The sequence below is a fragment of the Ylistrum balloti genome, unplaced genomic scaffold (assembly GCF_031769215.1).
Source record: "Ylistrum balloti isolate Yb309-2 unplaced genomic scaffold, AGI_CSIRO_Ybal_v1 Utg370522, whole genome shotgun sequence".
Classification (NCBI taxonomy): Eukaryota; Metazoa; Mollusca; class Bivalvia; order Pectinida; family Pectinidae; genus Ylistrum; species Ylistrum balloti.
In genome coordinates, this window is record NW_026782334.1 from 368,750 (window position 1) to 393,974 (window position 25,225).

The 25,225-nt window shown below is 36.7% G+C and overlaps 1 protein-coding gene across 3 annotated transcripts in view; it reads right to left on the reverse strand.

The window, feature by feature from the left end:
- Nucleotides 1–21,133, reverse strand: part of LOC132555886 (dual specificity protein phosphatase 14-like) — a 32,278-nt gene extending 11,145 nt beyond the window's left edge. The window contains exon 1 of one of the 3 annotated variants that reach the window (XM_060220266.1): nucleotides 21,029–21,133. The gene's annotated coding sequence lies outside the window, so the exon portion shown is untranslated. Of the gene's footprint in view, nucleotides 1–6,736; nucleotides 6,979–9,015; nucleotides 9,345–21,028 lie in introns of those variants that run through there. The other 2 variants (XM_060220265.1, XM_060220267.1) reach the window with 2 other exon arrangements.
- Nucleotides 21,134–25,225: the final 4,092 nt, after the last annotated feature.

The window sequence follows — 25,225 nt, forward strand, 5'->3', positions numbered from 1 at the left end:
ATTGATTACAGACTTGAATGAAGTGGACACTGACAATTAATAAGCATTTCGATCTCGACGTCGACATACGCGATGGACGGAACTAGTGCCTTACGTCGTGTATATTTGGTACTTTATACTTCTCTCTGATCTTACCATGGTCTTAATCAACCATATACGCGGGGAATTGATTCTGTACCGGCTGATGTAAAAACCCGTATTTTAGGTACTAATCTTTATTTCAACAGTATTCAATCTGGGAACTCAGTGTTCACACGTGAATGATACAATATTTCAAAATTGTTTCAAACAATTATTGCTTTATATTCTCTGACAAACACCAGATATATCATTCTCCATTTTATTTATTTTAATATGTATATTCCATTTCATTGGTGTCAAAAAACAAAGTCAAAAGTGAAGTTTTCAAAATCCTAACTTGTACACCACAATGTTATTATCGGTGAAGTACTTTCGTTTTCTTTGTAGCGGCTCTCGTCATCTGAAGCTCAGATTCCTGTACTTAGCTCTATCGTTATTCATGTAAATCAGTAATGTCCTGTGCGTATTAAATAAGATGTAAGTTATACGAGGTACCATCTAAATATTACCTAAAACTACTAAAGCTTCAGGTAACAAAATCACAGGTAACAAAACACAGGTAATCATCCAGTGTATTTCTAATCAAAGAGTATGTGATCGAGGACAGATGAATTTCCTTTCGGATAATGTATTGATGAACGTGAATTTGTTGGAAAACAATGAACGAAAAGGTGGACAAATAAGATTTATTAAGAACAAATTAAAAATATCCTGATTGTCATAGTTTGGGCCACTAATATCTATATCAAGCATCAAAGAAGCACGGCCGAAACTTTTTATATAATTTCAATCAGGTTGATGAAATAGTTACCCCCTCCCTCCCCCCATAAAGGCCAACTAAGACTCGTTTTGGTTAAACAGTCTTTTGCGATAGTCACCATTGCACCCTGATTATGGGAGTGCTTTGTATTTTAAGGCCCATCGTTAACACGAGTGATTGACGTTATGGGTATCGTTGTATTATAGATTGTTTATATACTGTGTAGACAAAGCACTCCGTCACTAACCATTGGTGTTTTTACGTCGATAAAAATTATATAGATTATATACATGTCTGGTTGTCATCACCGCCCATTATACCCGATCACCTTGTCACCATTGTCAACCTAATACGACTTTCAACATCTAACTTTCCACAAATAATTCGTGCTTTTAACTTCAAAATGGATAAATCATAGAAGCAAAACAGTATATAAAGTTTTGTTCCGTCTGTAAACGTGTTTTTTTATCATAATATTATTTAAAAAAAATCTTCATGTCATGTTGATTATACGTTTTTCAAACTGCATGTTTAAATGTTTTAGAATGTTCTTTTCTTACATCAGTAGTTGTACAATTTTGTATACTGACTAAAGGATCCTCCATTTGATTCTTATTCCATCCCCACTCTATTCTAATTATCTGTAAGCTGACAATTCTTCTCTCAGTACACGTGAATGGCAAATGTTACTCACTGGCGACAAAAGTTGGCAGGCAATTGTGACCATTCACCTTGTCTCCCGTGAACAAAAGGTGTGAACCATGTATGTCATGCATTATTTAGCATCAATATACGTTTGATGGGAGAGGTGATCGCTATCAGACCGGGTTATCTAGATATACATACAACAAAATGCTGATTTTGCAACCTAGATAGTTTGATCAAAACGCCCTTCCAACCATCCGGGAGAAACTCGGGCTCCGGGCCAGTTCTGCTGTGTGTTGTTTGAAAGGTGACGATTGGCATGACTTTTTAATGTATTGCACTAAAACGTCTCACCTTAATGTCGGCTGTTATTGGTCGGTGATAATAGCGGCTGTGTTTGTGATTGATTTTATATGATAAACATACTCCAGTAAGAGAACAGAAAGATTTATGGATATCGATAACTTTAACCCATGTCATCCTTCTTCTCTTTCATGGTATAACTTTCATTTCTCTATTGTTGTACACGAAATACAACCGATTCGAAATGAATATTTTCAAATAATCGTAAGAGTCACTTTCAATGATAATACGCCATCTTTTATATTTCATACATTCAATTTTAGAAGACTCCACACAATCCGAGGTCAACAACCCATTTGTAATGTCTATAACAGGCTTGAATAATAAATTCATATGGATTTGATCGATTTGGTGGAACGCTATTTCATTGTCTATTTCATTGTCTATAAAAACATAAATACCTGCCGTTAATGAAAGATGTTTATGCTAAAGATTTAAGAAATAAAACATTGGCCATACTTCCTGGTATCATATAGGTGACATTCGAATAAGGTATATGGAATGAAATTGCATTAATATTCTCGAGTGCATTAATAGAACATTTTATGAAACGGAGTAGTTTCGCGTGATTGTCTCCGATCAAATGAACAGACTCGTGACGCTTCGTGGCAAAACATACCGATACTTGTTACTATGGTTACATATTGAAATTTTCAAGTTAGTTCTTTCCACAATTCGTTCCGCATGTTACCCCGTAATATGTCGGAAAGCTCCTGTACAGGTCTTAAAAGCTGTGAGGTGTTTCGATCAGGCTGCAGTTATCAGGATGGACTGAAGGTGGTTTTGGGTGAAAGTTTAACTGACCAAGGATTCTGACGGTACCCAAATACTAATACGTAATCAATACGAACATGCTAAAACAGGCCTTAACACTTCATAATCTACCATTAAAACATGTCACCATTACACCATTAAGTTAAATATAACACAACACAAATAATGTCAATATAGAACATTGTCAATATAACACAACACCATTAATGTCAATATTACACATTGTCAATAAAACACAACACCATTAATGTCAATATCACACATTGTCAATAAAACACAACACCATTAATGTCAATGTCACAATTGTCAATAAAACACAACACCATTAATGTCAATATCACACATTGTCAATAAAACACAACACCATTAAGGTCAATGTCACACATTGTCAATAAAACACAACACCATTAATGTCAATACCACAATTGTCAATAAAACACAACACCATTAATGTCACTATCACACATTGTCAATAAAACACAACACCATTAATGTCACTATCACACATTGTCAATATAACACAACACCATCAATGTCAATATCACACATTGTCTATATAACACAACACCATTAATGTCACTATCACACATTGTCAATATAACACAACACCATTAATGTCAATATCACACATTGTCTATATAACACAACACCATTAATGTCAATATCACACATTGTCAATACAACACAACACCATTAATGTCAATATAACACATTGTCAATATAACACAACACTGTTAATGTCAATATAACACATTGTCAATATAACACAACACCATTAATGTCAATATCACACATTGTCAATATAACACAACACCATTAATGTCAATATAACAATAATATACAACCTATACTTCCTGGTGAGGCTGATCTAGAAGGGCGTTGCTATGATATATAAGCTAGCTCACATGTCTAGACAATTAACGGTGTGTCAATATCAATGCCTGCCTTGATTGAAATTCTTAGGTATGCTGTCATATTACATCTGACCTATGAATGTAACAAGTCAGTATTCGAACTCATGTCGGTAATGTTTCTGCCAACAGCCTGCTGGTCAAGTTCAACGTATAATCTCATTATATACGCCCATCACTCACCGTTAGTGATAAACGAGAAGTAAAACAGACATGATCAATCGGACCGACACACTTTCCCCGTGATCCATACAACAAGCGTAAACTACTAAGATCATCACTGCTGCACAAGTCCTGCAGTCTAAAATGATAAATTACATGTTACTTGTCTGACTGGTAGTCGACAAAACCGATTATATCATCCAGCAGAACGGCCGGGTTCTCGCTAGTTTAAATGTTGTGTGTGCTTTTATTGCCTCCATATCAATGACCAGAATACGTCAATATCTCCAACATATTACGATATTTCCCATGGAATCATCCCGCTAACTCAGTTTAGGTTCCAAGGGCCAAAAACAACAGGTGTGTTCTGATACAAGTAATATAATTATATATTGTCTTTCCGGAGTATGGAACTCTCTATATAGAATTTTGTGAAGTTTAAAAGGTAATACATATTCCCTATAGACAACTGAAGCCACATGATGGGAAATTACTTCCTACAGAATCATCTTAAATGCATGTTCATACAGAAATATTTGTGTTTTATTTTTACACGTGTGAAACAGCATGATAGTGATAGAGGTATGATAAGATGTGATATTAGTATTACATAATACTTTACATTCAGTGGGCTGCTCTGCTAAATGTTGCAAGTGAATCAGGAGCGAAAATATCGGTTTTATATGCTAACATAATTGTAAATTATCAGTAGGATACTACTCCATACTACTGCAATGTGAAAACTGATGTTCTTTCATTTTCAAATGCAAAGATTGAAATATTACCAGCATCCTGTCAATATTTTGCAGTTCAGTAAGATAAAAACAACTTCTACTGCCGCGTTATCTGCAGCAGAAGGGAAATAAACGACAGCAGTCAACCAAATGCTGTTTTCACTGATACATATAAAATCGATACACGAATTGGTACGATATATATTGTAAAAGTGATAGATTTTTCAAGTTGGTAATTTCTGATTTTCCACTTAGATAAAGGTAATAAACACATGCATTGGAGGAAGCAGGCGTCAAACGTAATGTTCACCGACAGCTGCAGCAACAAGTGATACAGACAGCAATCAAGTATGAAGGTGGTCAGAAGCACGTCATAATAAACTGTACACACAGCAATAGTTTCTATCATAGATCAATAAAAAAGGACAGTTGATATACATGTGAAGTTTTCAAATGAAACCACAAACAGACAAATGTCGATGTAAAGAACAGTAAAGTTAAAAAAAAGGGAACGACTTCACAGACAAGAAGGTTCACTGAACAGCGACGTTCTCAGCAAAATGTTAACGAATAGACAAAGGCTCACAGAACAGCGACGTTCTCAACAGAATGTTAACGAATAGACAAATGCTCACAAAATGTTAACGAATAGACATAGGCTCACAAAATGTTAACGAATAGATAAATGCTCACAAAATGTTAACGAATAGACAAATGCTCACAAAATGTTAACGAATAGACAAATGCTCACAAAATGTTAACGAATAGATATAGGCTCACAGAACAGCGACGTTCTCAACAGAATGTTAACGAATAGACAAATGGAACAGATCTACTTACGTTCCGATCAAAATTTCAATGATAGAAAAAAGCGACATGGAACAGTGAAGTTCGGCAAAATCTCAGCGAATAGACAAATGGCCAACAGAACAGAGACGTTTTCAGCCAAATGTTAATCATCAGGCAAAACAACAAATAAAATATCGACATTATTCAAACTCATATTCGATAAAACGGGGGGTTAACTATGAACAAAAGAAAGACAACTGAAAAGGAAAAGAGACAATTTCCGGAAGTATAAGCATTTTCCTCTTCATCGACTTCAACGACACCTATCAGATAAAGTAGGGCGGTAGAGAACGACGGAATCAACAAGCACTCTGTCAACAATCAAACATGTACAACTTTATATTGCATAAGGAAATAGGATGCCATTATATATCAATTTTCAGCATAATCGGAGAATATCTAAATTTCGACCAATCAGAAACCTTCATTATGTTTCTATAGTAACGGTTCTGGAAACAACTTATGCGTCAAATTATAGTGGCATTAGGAAGTTACACCATTTGGCCAATTTTCATTTAAATCGAAGTACACGTGTGTAGCAACCTGGTTACCATGGCAGCCAAACTTTCTGCTGAATTAAACTAAATACACATCTACACTTCATCCGTAACTGTGTAATGAATTGAAATCGGGTCACAAGTCTAAGAGTTGTCCGGACATTTTCTTTTCAATTGACAGATAGTCAAACATGGTAATTCAAGCATAGCCTCTATCAACAATAATGTAGGGGAGGGAATATTAACATACCTTTTAGAAAAGTAATACTACTAGGAAATGAAACTTTTGAATATTTTCTCATCAATCAATCAATGGAAGCAGATACAGAATCATCGCATTTTTTGTTTTCTTTTTTTTTTCTTTTTTTACAACATGACGCCATGAGACTCTCCTCTTTAAGAAGGTTTTTCTCGGCGTTAATCGATCGTTGTAGTACAGCCGATGGTTAAATGTAATTCTAAACTCACATAAACTTTACATTGTCGTTACTTATTTATTTTAATTGATGTTGCTGATTGTTGTAATTGAGGTAGCAATCGTCTGACTCATTGTTTTATCGAGGGAGACAATAGTACCTAATGATCGGTATAAGATTGGCCTGCCCATCCCCGCTAAATTATTCAGACTCACATAACATCTCAAATTCTATTTTATTCGCGACATTAGAAAACGCAGAATCTGACACACACGAAATGAAGCTAGCGGGAAAGACCGTTTTCAAATTAAAGAAATTCCAATAAAATTTATTTATATCCCACTGGAGGTATTCCGTGTATAATGTCTAATAGAGACGATAGTGGGATAGAGAAACCATGCAAGGACATGGAGTTATATTTGATTTCTAAAGTATTGTTATTTGGTGTTGATTACCATGTAATGGAACCATCTGGTGTCTACGGAAACTGGAGTTATCGAGGTCAATGGGTAAAATCTCAGAACTGAATTCTACAATACATTACTTTAGACTGGCGTAGAAGTATCTTGTGTTGATACATCATGGGTTTAATGCGCCCATCAGGAGGCTTTCCTATCACCATGGCAACATTACGAGACTTCATAACTTTCTTTTCAAGCAGCTTCCTGTTTCCTCGGTGACTTCCGGTCCGCCAGAAAAGCCTTCTGTCAAAAGGTCATTTCATCTGACGGATGTTTAACAATGCTATCCTACTGTCCTCTAGTCGAGTATTTTATCTACCTGTCTGTGATATTCTACAATTAGTTCAGCAATACATAAAGTTGTCGGTTTTTGGAAGAATATTTCCAACAGAAAAATTAATTATGGATAACAGATAATCATTCTAAGATACGTTACTGTCTTTCGTTAGGTATACAAGACATACTTATGTAATTAATTCCGTCGGCATTTTCCTCCGGTATGTAACCAGGATATCACTACGAATTGGGAACTGACAGCTCTTCCTGTCATCATCAGCACCTGTATTACACGTGCATTACGCTTGTTTAGTCTCAAGCATTTATCGTTTTTGTAGATATACACGCGATAACCATAGTACACCGTCCCAGGTTATCAACCCTCAGGCGGAGTAGAACGGCTGCCAAGGCGTGTCCGATGAGAAGTACACAACTGTGTTACATGTATAAACATCATTTATTATATTCCCTAGGTATTGTTTGTTAAGAATGTGGTTCTTTGTAATCAATCTAGTGTAGAAATTTCAGGTATAGATACGAAATTGTCGATAAACGAATTTTTACTCGGAATCTCGTACAATAGCTGGATTAACTATTGTACTTCCCGGGACGTTGTCTACCTAACCACAGTGCAGGCACGTGCACCCGATCAACTCGTTCCATATAGCTATACACGTAATAGTAAAGTTTGTTTTTCTGATATAATCTGTTAATCATTTTCTATAACACGTAATTTTGGGGAAACGAATCGGCTGCATCATAAGACGATATTTTTCCTATGCAGAATTTATTTCCCTTTAACTCTCGTTTTTCCCGACTTATCATAAAGAAACCCGATACTGCTACATTTTTTATCCGTTTATAACTAATATGAATCTACTATGTATGAGGCGACTAAGGTGCGGGCCCTGAAAAAATGATTATATTCTGCTAAGTTTCCCGTTGACACTGGTAACATTCATCCCTCCCCTCTGCTAAACAATCCGCACCTTTACTTTTCGCTGAACACTCTTTCTTTCCAACCAATCTCATAACTTCATATGTTTATAGGATGTCAATCCATGAACTCCGTACATACAAACACCTTATCTTATGTAAACCTATACATGTATATAAACAACATTCTTATGTTTGATAAAACAACACTGATTTTAAGTCAATAAATATTCATAGCAACCCTTCACCTTAAAATGAGTAATTACTTGATGATTTTAACAGGTATGCCAACTCACTCAGCAAATAAAACGTAAACAGCTACATGTACGTCTATTTCAGCACATATCGCTTTCACTGATAAGTGAGAATCTACCGACGGAATACACACACTGAATTTGACATACATCGCCGCATGACGTAGAAACATTGGCACGACCTCAGAGCGGTATTATCCGGCGTGGATTACCGAGGAAGTGATGTACAGAAAGATAGGGCTTACTCGGGACTTTTCAGGGCATCAACACAAAGATCACTTTAACGACAAGTTAAATGAGTTTTAAACAGTGTAATAATTAATACCAAGATAGGCAGGCTTGATATGGCCATCATTATCGGTACACTCGTTATAGTTACATCCCATATTAATTAACTTTTAAGTGATTAGTATGATTTAAAGTTTATTTTCAGTACTGGTACATAAGTCCATGTTTGTTATATAAACAGTGCCTATTACTTAGGGGTTTGTAATGCCAAGTCAATGTCCTTTAATCCCAGGTTAAAAGTTAAGCATTTTACATCGTGAAGTTAAAGTTGGCCGATTGCCCTATATTTCTATTATTGCTAACTGACGTATATAGTTGTTGAATAGGTATGGTACACACAGGTATAATTATAGAATACCTTCTGCACGACACAGCAGGTTTAATACAATATAATACATAATAATCCCAATAGCACGTCGATTACATTTAATTATCTGTTATGTTAAAAACAATACAAGTACGACAAACACTAGACATTATATTGTAGCACATATTATCGTTACACCAGTAACTAGTAAAGACACACATGAATCTAGACCTCACCGATATCATTAAAACTAAGACAGGTAATCAGAAAATCTCGAGCCAACTAAAGCAATAATACTTACCTTGTGAAAATATTAGGATAAGAAATCCGAGTGAGAGTGACTTATGAAGCACGACAACACTATAATATATAAACTTGTAATATTCCGTAGTCCAAGTGTGATATTACATAACTTATGAAGGTCCGAAGTACAGTTCCCTGCTTTAAACTATTTGTAAACATAGGTAGGTATATAATTCTCGATCTCTAGTTAGCCAGTTGGCTAAGGTATTCCGTATATGAAACCGCATGGGTATGTGTGTATTCCTGCCGCGGGTACCCAGCACTGCCGATAGCCAATGGTTCAGTCCAGTCTTTATATACAATAGTCAATAGATTTTCTTCCGTACAACACACAGCAGACGGAAAGGGTAAAAATTCAGCGGTACAGCCCACTCAACCTGGAGGGTTACTAAAGGCGGACAGGGAGGTATATTTAGACGCTTCCCTCACACACATGTATTCTAGGTCTTTGGTCCATATAGTTTGAATGAGCAGCATTCCTGGGCAGCCCCAAACTTTCATTGCTTCAGGATCTGTTGATAGTTTTCAAAGCCCATACTAGCATGATGAAAAATTACAGGTGATCCTTGAAATTATTCATACCGTGTCATCATTGACAGTGTCAGAGTCTGTGACATACACAGAGGGAAGGGCCTTTAAACTGGACGATCCAAGCAGAACGACCTGGACAAAAGCTTCACATGAGTGCGGGGAAGGATTGTGGAGACAAATTGATGACCTTAGTGAATACTGCCCAGGGTTGCAAACTCACAGCGATACACAAAGTTAGAACGAAACTCCCGTCTCTTTAACTTCATTTACAAAATGTCGTGTTATAGACATATCAAAGACTTAGTAGACCATATTATTGGAGATTGTTTTCCATCTAATACCAGGCGGAAGTGATAACTGGAACACTGTTGTAACAGACATTTCCAGACGGCGATATTTAACGTAAATTAACAGTTGGACAAATGTAAATGTATAAGTGATACATATAATTGTATCAGTCATAAATTTAACTTATTAGTGTTAAATGTAACTGTAGTATTGATAAATGTAACATTATTAGTGATAGATGTGATTGTATCGGTGATAAATGTAAGTGTCGGTGAAAAAGTTAACTATGCGCGATAAACGTAACTATATTAGTGTTAAAATTAACTGTATTGGTGATAAATGTAACTGCATCAATGATAAATTTAACTATATTAATGATAGGTGTAACTGTATTAGTAAAAAATAATGTATGGTAATTAACATTTGATCAGAATACAACAAATGGAATCTAATTCAGGACCACAGTAGATTCACTTTCTGATGCACTTAAACTGGCGTTCCCGTATATATTGACTGTGACATTCACTAGTATTATATAAATAACATGTAAGATCAAGGCCAACAGTTGCGGAGGGGCTGCTTACTGGATCAGCGAGATAAACACGGACAAGTGTCACTTTTCCTGTGACCAGATGAAATCAAACAATGTTTGTGTTGTTACGATATTTAACACGAGAAACGTTTGAACTGAAAACGATCTCGTCAGCATAAATAAGTTTCACAGTGTTACACAATATGGCTGTTTACAGTACCACCTACAATTAGTAGAGATCTCTACAATTTTTACGTCAGTCTCCACTGTGTAACTATACTGCTGGACACTTTGGTATACCTTTAATAGAGATCCGACGATATTTGAGTACAATTTATCCTGTCACAAGGTGACCTTAGTCATATAGTAAGTGAAGACTAACTTCCCCTACAGCCGTAGACAAATGAACACACTAATCTGATGTCTGCGGTTGGTAGGGACCGTAACTCGGTAGAATTGCTTTTTACTCAAGTTAAAACAAATGTCGGTTTTACTTAAAACACCAATTGAACGTAATAAAGTGGATAAGAAAAATAAGTATGTTTATGCTGTTAAGGTTTGACTTAGGAACAATTCATTACAAACTGTTGGCCAGTCTTTCCACTGTCCCAGATGATCAAGGCACTTTTCATTACTCATAAAGGGACTCTCATCTTATTCCAAGTGCGTGGCATGCCGTGGATTAAAGTTAACAAACTCGTCTACCACAGGCAGTGGGCATGTATATTCACTTAACCTGCGTCACAAAGTTGGTTTTGACAACAACGATGTGTCATTACAAATGTAAATTCACTAGCATGACCAAAGACGAATCTTTGTTAAATCGTTTAATTTCATATTTCAGCCATTTTATTATGCAGCTCGGCTAATAAGTGACGTCGTCTGCATTACAGACGTATTGTTTTAGTTTTAAATGTTTTACGAAAACAACTGGTCTGGTGTTGATAGGTATGCTGAATGTTACCTAAATCATAACAATAATAATTTCTAATTATTATTTCAGTCTTAACGACCCTTCAACCCATAAAAGGTCATTAGGGCCATCGACCGGTGAAACACACAGCGATCAAATAAAGAAATAACATCAAACAAACTAAAAGTTAAAAAGACAAAAGCTAGAAATTATAAATGGTTATATTATCACAAAAGATAAAAATGGTAAGTCATAGTCTATAATATAGACCAACATCAGATAACCTAAAATTTTATCAATCTCAACAGTTTTAAAAAGGGTATTTATACTTGTAACGTTACGATAAAAAGATTCTCGAGTAGACAGAACGTCAATGCAGTCCAATAAAAATGTTTTTACGGTGAACGGCTCATCACATCCTATGCACCGAGGGTTATCTTCGCCTTTCAACATATTTGAATGCGTAAGGTATGTAGGGCCCATCCGAAGACGGCAAAGACAACTTCATCTCGGTGGTTGTCTCTATAGCATGGAGACCATTCACCAATGATAAGTTTAACGGAGTGTAATTTATTATTGGTATATTGATTCCATCCCCCCTGCCACTGAACTGTTATAGATTGTTTGATAAATGGTTTAAAATCAGTGAAATGAAGTTTAAAAACAACAGGTGGTAGCGATAAAGCTTCCTTTGCGGCACGATCTGCTTTTTCCTTGCCTGGTATTCCCATGTGCCTAGGAACCCAGCAAAAAGCAATACGAAAGTTAAAGGCAAGTTCATGATATAGTATTAATGTATAACGAATAACAATGTTTTCGATTTTCTATCGCCAAGACTTTGTAGTATAGAAAGAGAATCTGAATAGATAACAGTTCTCATTACTTTGTTTGAATATATTCAAGGGCGAGGTAGATATCTCGCGCTTCCGCCGAGAATATTGAGGCGTCGTTCGATAGCCGGCATCTATAGGCTTCATCTTGTGAAACCATGGCCGCGGCAACCTCATCATTATCTTTAAAACCATCAGTATATGAATGTAGAAATGGTTGATATTTTAACTGCAACTTCGAGAAGGATGAACGAAAGGTGCAACTCTCACTGTCAGCCCAAATAAGAGATCCCAGTGAGATCTAAGCACCCACCATCGTGTGATCTTTCATGGTTTTATACAAGGTTCATATGTTTTCTCTTTTCTTCTGTTTGTCTATTCTTTGCTTTTAGACTGTAACTATTTGTTGCATTGACAGCTTAATAAATATTCAGCACCATCATAGAGAAACCTATATATAACATTGGAAAAGAAGCCATCTCGAACTTCCAGATAAAAAGCAATGACAATCCTCATATGTCAAAATCAATCACGAATGCCTGTTGACCACATATTCCAACCATCAGTTTCAAAATTCAGCAGAGAAAACAGAGGAAAGGTTATTTATATCCCACTCCACTAGAGCTTCCAGAAGTCTAAGCCGAACAAATTTGCGGAATGGAAAGTGCAATGACAGGACAGGTTATCTGAAACGTGTGAGATGCAGAGAAAGAGATAGCAGTTACCGGCGAAAGTCTGACAACGACAAGCTTTGTTGGCATACTGTCCGTAAGCAGATGATCACTGTGTGTAACACTAAGGATGACTAGAATGGATAGATCAGGAAAAAATAGGGTAATGTAGGCATCAAGTAAACATCCGACATCGTTTTGGAAAAGGAGAAAGAGGCTTAAGTTGACCATTAACAATCAGGTCGCACATTTTTATAGCGAGTGGACGCTTTCGAGTTAAGCCTCAAAGATAATACAGGCTAACAAAAATGTCGGAAAAAATCATCGATACTATAAAGTCGAGACACGAAAGTAGAAGTCCCAGTAATGCTTGGCGTCTATGGCGGATAACAACTTGCCGGACAAATAAGTATGTACGATCGCTATTTGAGTATTTATAGGAAACGTAATAAATCTAGCAAAAATATGTTGATAATCAAACAGAGTCCTAATCAAACACAATGTGCCAGACTTTTATTTCACAGGCATTTTCCCTATGCACAATTTGTTCATTTTACAGTTGAACTTTCACGAAAATATACTTTTGTTTTTTGTTGTTTTTTTTCTACAGAATTCGTAAATATCACTAAATCTAATCTAATTGACATTTCTTTGTTTTCATATTAAAGAGTTCCTGTAACGCCCGAGACTCTAAAAATAGTAACAATCGTTTTAACATTACGAAAGGAGTTTTTTTGATCAGATTTCATGTAAAGTATTGCTATTTTTTTCAATCCATTTAAAGAAAGAATTTTTGTACCATATACACTGTGCTACATTATGATGTTTATTTTATACAGTTAGAACTTAACTCTTAGAAATCTATAATCTAAACAACAGGTACAAAGCCCGTTTATATTCATTTCCTTATGTCATGTATTCATTCTTTGTGCTTACCGTATGAACTAGTCTATCGATAGAATTACAACTACTGACATGGACACGACTAGTTGCCGTTATCTCAAACTTCACAAATTCAGTTAGTATACAGAACGAGATTAAACTTGTAATACACCTGCTTTTCTTGTAGTCTTTCAACATCTACGAGTAACTGCAAATGACACCTATGTTTTACACGTGCTTCTAATGACATACGAGTGATTCCCATAAGCTGCTGATCAATCAGAATTACTTCCCTTCGTTTCTATGCATGTAATAGCAATGAGAGGACTGGAAGAGTTTACGACATGCCCATGAATGTTCCGGAATAGTGATTGCTATGCAATGAACTACCAAGTGCCATTATGTTTTTTTTTATAAAGATAATATATTAATATAATCAAATGTTCTAACGCTGATCACTATGTAAAATTATGTACCGATTAGCTGGTATAATAATGTTAGAATTTATTAACACGTACCAGTTCAGGAGATTGAAAACTATCTTTTTAAAACAATGTAAATGAAAACGATCTGATAGGGAAAAATAAGAGAATGATCAGGTAGTCACTCAGCAATTTTCTAAATCGCTGATTCACGCAACACAATACTGCAGACTTGGCACAGAACATCGATATCGGATATGGCAAGACAAGCAGCCCATTTGTCATCAAGCGGAGAGAGGTTATATAATGACTGTGGTATTGAGAAATTAGATCGAGTCCAGAGACACACTACTCCCTACCGGGAACAATTAGTATAGTCTCCATGAATCAAATATACATAGCCTAAATTTTCTATCCAACAAATTGTATGAAATTGAAGCGAACCACTCCAACTGCAGACGGGAAACTTTAAATTTGTCGATGCTCCACTTTTCATGGCGGAGTGTTGTGTGTTTACAAATAGCAAGTATAGGAACGCTGTACTGAAACTTGACCATAATAGCTAATTACTTAATAGTGTTATAACTATTGTTTTACATATGGGGTGCCAAAATGCCTGAATGGACAAAACTCCATTCGATACATTTTAATAATATATCTTTAAAACTAAAATTTTTATTAGGTGTATTGTGATAAATGTTAATTGATATTGCGACCAGAACACTGTCATATGGTATTAGACTTTTACTCGGGGGAGGGGGATACCAGAAGAAGGGGGATACAGACAACAGACATTCGGAGAGTTGTTAAACTACGGCGCAACGAAATATGCTGTTTTCCACAGGGGCTAAGATAACTGCTTTCCTGTGATAGTTGATCCCAAATAAGCAAAAGCATGAACACTGTCGTGTACCCGTTAAGGAATGGTCTTTTCAAGATGCCAGACGTAGACAAGTACCACGCGAAACTCAGAAATACTCGAGATTTGCATTACACTATTTGTGTGGGGCTGTTATGGTCATAAATAATTGTGAGCCATTTGCAAAGTCGAGCAAACTGTTGACTTCGGCATCAGGGCGGGCATTGCTGTTTTGCTCAGATCGAAGTATTTAAGCAGTCTAAGGTTTATTTCATTGTCAAGGAGACACTTCAATGACATCCGCTTTTAAGCGATATATTATTATTTATGCACATCGCCCTATAATATCCAAAGTTCCTATATATTTCTGAGGACCTGTTCGAAACGTAAACAGGATTGCTTTCCTTCGTTTTTGTGAATATTATAGGGCAATGTGCCTACAAGCCGATGTTATTGGAGTGTCTCCCTGACAATGACAGTGATGAAAGGAACCCATACACTCGTCTTTCCTTAACTTAAGAAATGTGTCCCCAGAGGAGTGTCTCAAGAAAATGGTGGGTACCTGAAAGGTCAGTGAAAATAAGGCCGCTGTATTGACATTGTATAAAGCGTAAAGAATGAAGCATTATGACCTGACACTTAAATGTCGACAATAATAGGTAAGTATAGGGTGACACTATCAACCTGGATTCCACAAGACATCCGTGGCGGGAACTGTTCGTGTCTACATCACCAGTCAATCGTGGCGGAAACTGTTCGTGGTTACATCACCAGTCAATCGTAGCGACAACTGTTCGTGGTTACATCACCAGACACCCGTGGCGGAAACTGTTCGTGGTTACATCACCAGTCAATCGTGGCGACAACTGTTCGTGGTTACATCACCAGACACCCGTGGCGGAAACTGTTCGTGGTTACATCACCAGTCAATCGTGGCGACAACTGTTCGTGGTTACATCACCAGTCAATCGTGTTTACAGCTGTTCGTGTCTACATCACCAGTCAATCGTGGCGACAACTGTTCGTGTTTACACCACCAGACACCCGTGGCGGAAACTGTTCGTGTTTACATTGCCAGTCAATCGTGGCGACAACTGTTCGTTATTACATCACCAGACGCCCGTGGCGGAAACTGTTCGTGTTTACATCACCAGTCAATCGTGGCGACCACTGTTCGTGGTTACATCACCAGTCAATCGTGGCGGAAACGTTTTGTGTTTACATCACCAGTCAATCATGGCGAAACTTTTCGTGTTCGCATCACCAGACATCCGTGGCGGAAACTTTTTGTGTTCACATCACCAGGCAAACACTTGGTGTTACCATTTTCAAGTATCTAGATTACCAGTTTTTCTTAAAGAATGGCCACCTTCACGCATACTTCAAAATTTGTTTCCTTTGAGAGACGTCAGAAAATTTCAAATTGTTATCTTACATTCAATCTCTGAGAAATCTACATTTTTGTATTTCTCTTTCTTCAAGATACATATTTAAATCTAGTCGGCTTTTTATGTACAGATTATCGGTATTTGGACAACTCGGCAGATATGATATCAAGCACCAATAACGTTACGTAAAAGTTACGTAGGGAGTTTCTTGTTCAAGTATAATCAATGCAATGTCATCGTATTAGTTATGCTTCAAAATTTCATGAAAACGTGATTGATGTCACGAAAAAACTTTTCGGTGCGTAGTATCAATTTATCAAAATCTCAAAATACTGGTTTGGGTTTCGGCGATAAGTTGTTCCATGAGTATTTACATTATCTATAGAACGGCGTAAGGAACATCGAGCTATGGAAATCCTGGGACTGTACAGGTGGAACGGAAAAGTGATTTGGAACGAGAAGAGAAGCTACGGAGAAATGATTATCACATAGAAATACATGGTATAAAAGGCAGGGATCACTTGTGGTTTGCCCTGACGGCAATCTTACAGTTTGTCGCTTGCGGCAACCAATATTCAATATATGTCGCTCTCACCCAGAATCCACGTTCCTTAAATCAAAAGCCAAGATGTCACCCAATGAACCCCCATATTTTCGTCCTATATCCGGAAAATTCGACTTTAAGTAAATTCCTATGAAGTAAGTCACATATTTTAAAAACGTTGTACTGACCAGGACTGATATAATAAATGACTAATTTAGTCCGCGGGCGTGTCTTCCAGAACAACAGGAATGATTAAGCTGGCATAACTTGTTTCGCAATCGTTGTAAGATAAAGTTTAGGGTTAACGAATTGAGTGGTACAAGCAAGCTGTTTTTAGTCCACCGTGTTTAGACGTGGGGATCAATACTGTACATCCCGACAGAAGTAGTGTGACGTAACTGTTACATTTTAATGGAACAACAACCCCAGGAAACAAATTCCGTTGTTGTTTTTCTTTATTGATCTCATTATTTTTGATAAAGTTTATTAACGCGGACTGTCAAATGAGCGGAACAGAATTGAAATACTGACAAAGATGATGAACAGTTCCCCATCCGCCATTTATATATCATATATCTCCATCCGCAATGCATATCGATATATCACAGTTTCCCAACGGCTATGTTTAGCACTATATCATCGTTTCCCAACTGCTATGTTTAACACTGTATCATTGTTTCCCAACTGCTATGTATATCACTATATTAAAATTCTCCATCCGCTATGTATAACACCTTACCTATTTTACTCACAGCTGGAATCTGTAAATGAATGTTGATGAAACACAGAATCTAAATTTGAGACAATACTCAAAGTCATAGTAATTTTTGAAAAAAAAACATACCCCATGATTCACTCAACAGTTTTAGAAGTGAAGATTATTGTCACCAGTTCCCAGCTAACGATCACTGCAAATTTTACCCACAAATCCACACTTCATCGTCGTTTTGTTCGGTTCTTTCATCGTCTGTTGCTATAGTTAATAAGATTTAGGTGACACATTTCGTATTGGACAAACATGGAATCTCTGTGTACTGTGCCGTGTAATCTTAACCATGACACTTTCATAGTATCTAACTACAGATGTATAAGATAGAGTACAAAACGGGAATAAACGTCGTAGCGATGGACACATCAAACAGAGGTGGGGTTGATGTGTTGCATGGTCAGACGATAGACAATCAGAGATTTGACATTGGGACCAAGCCCTCGGATTTGGGCAGTCATCAATGTCAAACACGGAGGAACCGCTAGATAGCATCATTGAAATAGGCTATTAACAGGACTCCACCCGGGCAAAAACACATAACCGGCCACTGGCCTAACAGTAATTGGACTTCGTTTCTCTTTTCTCAAACCAGGAATATGTTATACTATGCAAATTCTGTTAGCAAGAAACATTACTGTCCTGACCATTGTCCAATGATTGTTTACAGCACTCACTATTTCTTCACGTATCATTCGCTGCCCTGGTGGACAATATCGAAACTAAGGCCAGTAACTAGACTATGAAGCCGTGAGACGACAACAAAAGATGAAATTAGAAAGTGACAGTAGATCAACATTATAAAGCGGTTTGTACAGTTTCTAACAATGCTAAACAGCAGTAGCTGAGATCAGTAGGCCTACTAAAACGATGTTGACTTAAGGCTATGTCAACAGTTTTTGCCTTGATCTCAAAGGATAATAATACCTTCATGCGTTTAATTTGCACGAGTTGATACAAAATTGTTTGGGGAGGAAATGGAAAGTCAAGATAAGAATACAACATATACATTACAAGCCTTTCATTTATCACGTGATAAAAACGCCACAGGGAAATGTTGTGGACGTTTGTATATAAGAAAACATCCCGTCACGTAATGCCAGACTACTCATGCAAAAATATTATGCAATCTACAATACAGATGGACAACATCACGTATTCGTAAGGTATCTTTTTCTGGCAGACATTGCACTGACCCATTGACCATCGGTCATTAGGCACCACGCCTACAAATATCACCAAAAACACTTACAGGTACTACAACCTCTCAAACAGACAGACACGAGATGAGACTAAACATCGCGATTTCCCCCTAGTGCTCCAGCAAATCGATGTGAACGGTAAATTACTTCGCCACAAATTGGCGGCGTATTCCGGTGTTAGAAACAACATAAGTTAATAGTCTTATTTGTTCAGAAAACAATATTCTTTGTACATAATCTGAGGTCAGAAATGCCTAAGCACGGACATCAGCGTCCAGTCCGTGAGAATGATGATCTGACTGGACACAATATCTTCTAAGACTATATGTTATATTAAATTTAGGCGTAAATTAATCTTCCGTTGAGGTAGTATACACATTAATTCAAATACTTGAAACATTATTATCTAAAGCGAATTTCAAGTAATAAAAAGACTTTCAAAGTCAAAGCAAGATGTGTTAATTTAACACTATGTCCGAAGATGCAACAAAATTCTGAAGTGGGGCATTAATACTGCACTGTGTAAGGCATATGCTGATTGCATGCATAAATTGTGAAACACTTATGTCTTCGTTGTGTTATATATTTTACTTTCAAATGTAGGTTAAGGGTCACGGTCAATGTCATATGGTAAAAATATTTGGTACCACCAGAACGATCTTGTCACAAGGAACACACATGCTAAAAATGAAAGCAATAATTTAAAGGTCAAAGGTCATGGTAAATGTAAAAGGAAAAAAATGGCACCACCGGAAAGGTCTTGCTTGTCACTAGGAACATACAGAACAAGAGGCCCAAGGGGCCTTAACGGTCACCTGAGGAATATATGTAAATAATCTGGGGATTTCAAAATGTTGAAAAAATGTAACAACACTTGTGCAGGACCAAGTGTAAAACATATGTACCAAGTTTGAACATGACCCATCCAATGGTTCTTGAGAGGAAATCCATAATGTCTTAGCCAAACAGAGGCCAGGGTGGCCATCTTGGATTTTAAATCGCCCCAAAAAATTAAAACACTTGCCAGGACCTTGTGTAGAACATTCGTATCAAGTTTCCCCCTTTTCCCTCCTCCTGGGGCCCCTATTGGGGCCACGCTCTTTTTCTTCGCAAACTTGAAGCGGCTTCCCATGGGGATGCTTTGTGCCAAGTTTGGTCAAAATCCATCCAATAATTCTTGAGAAGCAGTCATTTAATGAAGGTTTTTACATATGGCCCCTTTTACATCCCTTATGGGCCCCAAAGGGGACATAATAACTTTTTTTCAACATAATTTCATATGTCCTTCACTAAGGGATGCTGTCTACCAAATTTGGTTGAAATCGGTCAAAGTTGAATTTTTGACCCTTTTGAGCGCCCCCTAGTGGGGCCGTTTTTGACCCGATTTTTTTTTTCATTCACAAACTTTGTAGACCTTGCCATAAGGACCCTAAATATCAAATATGAATTTAATCTGACTGTTGGTTCATGAGAAGAAGATTTTTAAAGATTTACCTAATTTTACCCCCCCCCCCTTTTCCCCCTCCTGGGGCCCCTATTGGGGTCATGCCTTTTTTCTTCGCAAACTTGAAGCGGCTTCCCATGGGGATGCTTTGTGCCAAGTTTGGTCAAAATCCATTCAGTGGTTCTTGAGAAGAAGTCGAATATGTGAAAAGTTAACGATGCACGACGCACGACGACAGACAAATCATGATGGCAATAGGTCATCATGAGCCTTCGGCTCAGGCGACCTAAAAACAGGCAGCACAAATAAGATGCCCCTGTTCTTTCGATCCAGGTTCACAAAAAATCATGCAATACGCATCAGTGCTAAGAGATCTGGAACAGAACGGCGTCATCTCAATGCTTGATTCTTGCCATGATATTACACTGAATGAAGTGGGTTGAGAAGAGTTTGATTGATGTCGATCTAAATTCGACCACAGTACAACGCACTCATAATTTATTCATGTTTCGAATTTCAAGTACTGACAGCCAAACGTTTGTTTTACGTACAATACGTTCTTTATCAAGGGAGATAATTCCTATCGTTGTGTGATTAATGGTAGGAGTTTCGTAGCAATCTTGATACCACCTGTTTCTACTTAGAGACAGGCGACAGTGCGCGGTGGAAGGAAGTCATAGGCGATCATCATAGATATCACTAAGTGCACCATGGGAAAGAATGCAATGAGCGTGCTTACCATTATTGCAGCGAGGTGGTCACGTCTTACAGGATTCTCTTATATTTAAGCAGGCACGGGATGACTACACTAAGAGTACGCCGGCTTGGAATGTTATACAGGAACCTACGTCACATCCCAATAGAGATTAAAAACACGTGTGTATGCTGTTGTATACATCCGTTACAGGGTGTTAACATCACTGTTTATTTCTGTGCAAGTGTACAGTATGATCATGTCGTCAGCGTACCTCAGGAATGCTTAACCATAATCGCTTATCAAATATCTCTAATGGCTTAATATGTCTCGGAAATTGCTTGCCAATGTGATAATTATTATTTCATATCACGTCATCTATAGTATCTGATGTTAAACCTTCCCAACTTCTGGATTTTCAGGAAATGTGATGAATTCCCGAGCAAACACGTTTTTTCGTTCAATACTGGGCTGAGCCTTGAAATATGTATTCATTTTACTGGTGTAAAACAATTCGGGAAAAATCACGTGATGTTTTCCCCGATCGTTCTAAGGCAGATGCCAGAACAGCCCAACACCTCCCCCAGACAAGCCGTCATTACCAGCACTATCCATTAAAAAGAAATTCCGTCTCCGGTTTTGTTGTCAAATCCATATAGTTCTGTCTGTTATAGTGAGAGTTTTACTGGGAGGTGTGTAATTCTCACTCCTTAGCTGAGATTGGAAAAGCAATTATTTCTGTCATACCATATTGTTGGATTCTCGTTTGTCAAAGGGAAATCTAAAACTTGGTCATTCTACTGTCATATTTCACACTATGATAATAATAGTGATGATACTTGTGGCAGAATTACATGTCACAGTGTTTATTAAATAACTTGATTGATAAGCAAGCATATAATAATTTCGATGGCAAGAAACTTGTACCGAAACGACAAAAATTAAATTAGTTTGATAAACATCCTCGGTACTTAGAATAACCATGTATTACTGAGTTAAGGCTTGACATTTCAGACAAATGTTTTAGACATTCGCTACCAGAATGGGTTCCATAAATAAAACAGCAACACATCACTGAATACTTATATTACATTCCATTGTAGAGTTTCATAAGAGGTAGACTAAGTATTTAATAACAGGTGTGTATGAAAATTCATAGTGTACAAGAAACTATTGTGAACAGCAAAATGATAGAGCCACGGAGCAAATCAAGCCGGTTTCTTATCTCATTATAAGATTTAAACATGGCCTGGTTTTGATATCATGTACCTTTATTATCGCCAAAATGAATGAAAAGGAGACTCCTTTAGCATTAACACAAGGCGTGATGAAAGTCTGAAAGAGGGCAGTGACACCATGGAGCGAGTATTTCTCGCCTGAAAGCACGCTTTGAGTCGATTTCCCTGGGTACGCCATAACATGTCATATAAATTATAAATCGAATGCGTCGAAATTGAACTCAGTGCGTCAAATGAATTCTTTTTTACAATGACAAACGATGCACTTATTCACTAAACATTAGGAGTCAGAATCACATTTTTATACTTTCTCCTCGACAAATACAGTGAAGGAAACCATTTTAAATAAACCTGTCATAAATTTCAAATCCATTTAATCTCAAACAGGAATTTGCCTGACTTGAAGTATTTTATAGTCAACTGTCGCAATCCTCTGGGAGAGTTTCACATATATTTCAATTTTAGATGAAAAGTTGTTTTAAATTAAGAGTGGTGTTGTTTTGAAGGACAGCATTTTCTTGGGGCGGCCTATCAAGAGAAAACAACATGTCAACAGATCCTTTATTCAAAGTCGACAAAACGAAAGCAAAACAAAGGGAAGAACGACTTTAATGGTTACCATTGAAAAAGTAAAAGAAATGACAATATTGGCAAGTCTATGTGTTCAAGAAAGGTTAGAGTCTTCTGATTCATTAGTTCCTTCCAGAGCATCATTTAGTTTAGATATAAATATCTACCAAAATAGTGTTATTACCAAACTTAATAGCTCGACTAGTGGACACGATATAAGGAATACTTACAAGGACACGTAATAAACTGTACTTACAGGGAACGTACTTCAATCAATAACGTCGTTAGAAGGAACGCGGAAAAATATTCAGAAGTCCGTGTTAGGATCTACTCACGTAGCTTACCAAACTGCTCTTCGCTAGGAGACTCGAGAGAGAACGATCTCGTGTGTACATTATACAGTAATTTAATTAACTAGAGATATGGGACAAACCTTGATTACCAGATCCCCTGACACTATACCTGACAGACAAAACAAACAAGCATTTCCCACAGCGTTTAGAAAGATAGGCAGAAATGGCAGAGCTACGGAGAGGCGCGTATGCCATCGACCTTATGAGGAAGAAAATGTACTGCAATTTTCCCATAATTGTCATTAAATTAAACATATACAATTGCAGTGAAATGTAACGTAAAGCGTATACATTGACATCTTACCGATATACATGGACAAGAAGGTTTTATTTTAAACGGCTAACATTTAATATTGTCAAACCTAAATCATGTACAAACATGAAATCTGTCATTAGGTAGTATTAGATGTTGATAAAATATTCTCGTAGTGAATTAGTATGATTTATAGCTGAAAAGATACTAAAGTGATGTTCCTATGTAAAACGTCTAGTGTCAACTTGTTTCATTCTATAATACGATAACATCGTTTTATATTTTTTATCATATTCCATTGTACATTCTAAAATGTAACTATTGATATGATGCAATAAGACTTCAGACTTCAGAAGTTCAATTTAAACGTAATAATGACAACAAGTTTACACGACCTTTGACCTAATTATGACACTGACGAGTCAACAGGATAGCGTTATGATGTGCAGTATCAATAAAACCGAAATTCCTGTTTTGAGAAAGATACCTTGTATCGTCTTCAGCTGCGGTAGACGTTCATGTGTAGGTGGGCTAGTCGTTTCCAGTATTTACCTGATCTCTGTCATCTTTATTGTCCTAAACGGACAACTAATGTGAGGACGGGAAGTATTAAATCGCCTTATAAAGATAGAATGAATTGCTTTATATCATGATGTCTAACACTGATTCTTTCCATGGGCGGGTTTATACTTATTAACCATCAAATCAAGATGAAACATTCTTTACTACGCTCAGTCACACCTAAGTGTGGAACAAGAGGTCATATATGTTCATACAATAGCCATGTCGGGCTACAATAATACACATACATATTTTTCAATTTTATTTTCAGAAAACTTGTTAACATGAGATATAGCAGTGTCAAGTGCATACAGATCTTGTTATATACAGTAATAATGGGGTATTTCTAAATTTGTCTCACTGATTCATGTTTATCGTTAAAAATAGTGATATTCATCAACAATACTTTCTTAACATCAAATACAAACATTATCATGACGAAGAACAACAATCCATCGTCCAGTTTCTATGGGTACATTGAAGTTACCTGTAAAAATCTAGAAAATTCAATCTGGCAATGGATTTTCTTTCTTTTAAATTCGATTTTGAAAGGTATTCTTCCATCTGAAACTTCATTTTAATAATTGAATAAGCTTGGACTCTTGATCAATATCATTGACATTTGTGCACAAGGCATACAAGTGAATAGCACCTTATAATACAAATTAAAAGTCAAACACAGTAGAGTCCAGCAATGAATTCAACTGCATTTTTTGCATATTTTTGCAGCTGTTTCTTCCTTCTCGTCAGTGAAATTAAGGGCCCCAAAGTCTTGGAGGCTCCAGAGGAAAATCCAAAGTGATTGAAAGAAACGTAAAAATACAGACGGGGAGGCGCAACGGCATCATAATTAAATGAATTTCGTTATATTCATACATCAGAGAATTTTTAAACAATTTTTGTATAAAAGGGTCCATTGATACTTGTTTCACAGTATTTTTCAATTTTCAAGTGTTCTGAAAATTCCATAAATAATTTTAACCAATATCTGTTAAAAATAATTTAGAAACTTAGTCCGTGATGAGAAAAATGTAGCTTGTCTTGAATAATAGACAAACATTGTATTGATATTCAATTAAGTTTAATACTAAAAATAGGAAAATTGATAGCAAGTTTCCTACTTACAAATATGAATTTATCTGTAGAAACTGGAATGTGGTTATGTATTACTCCACAAAACAGAATCTGTTCATAATGTAACTCCGACTTTGGAGATGAATTTCACTATTCATTCAAACGCCAAAATGAATCAGTAAAATTTGAAAGA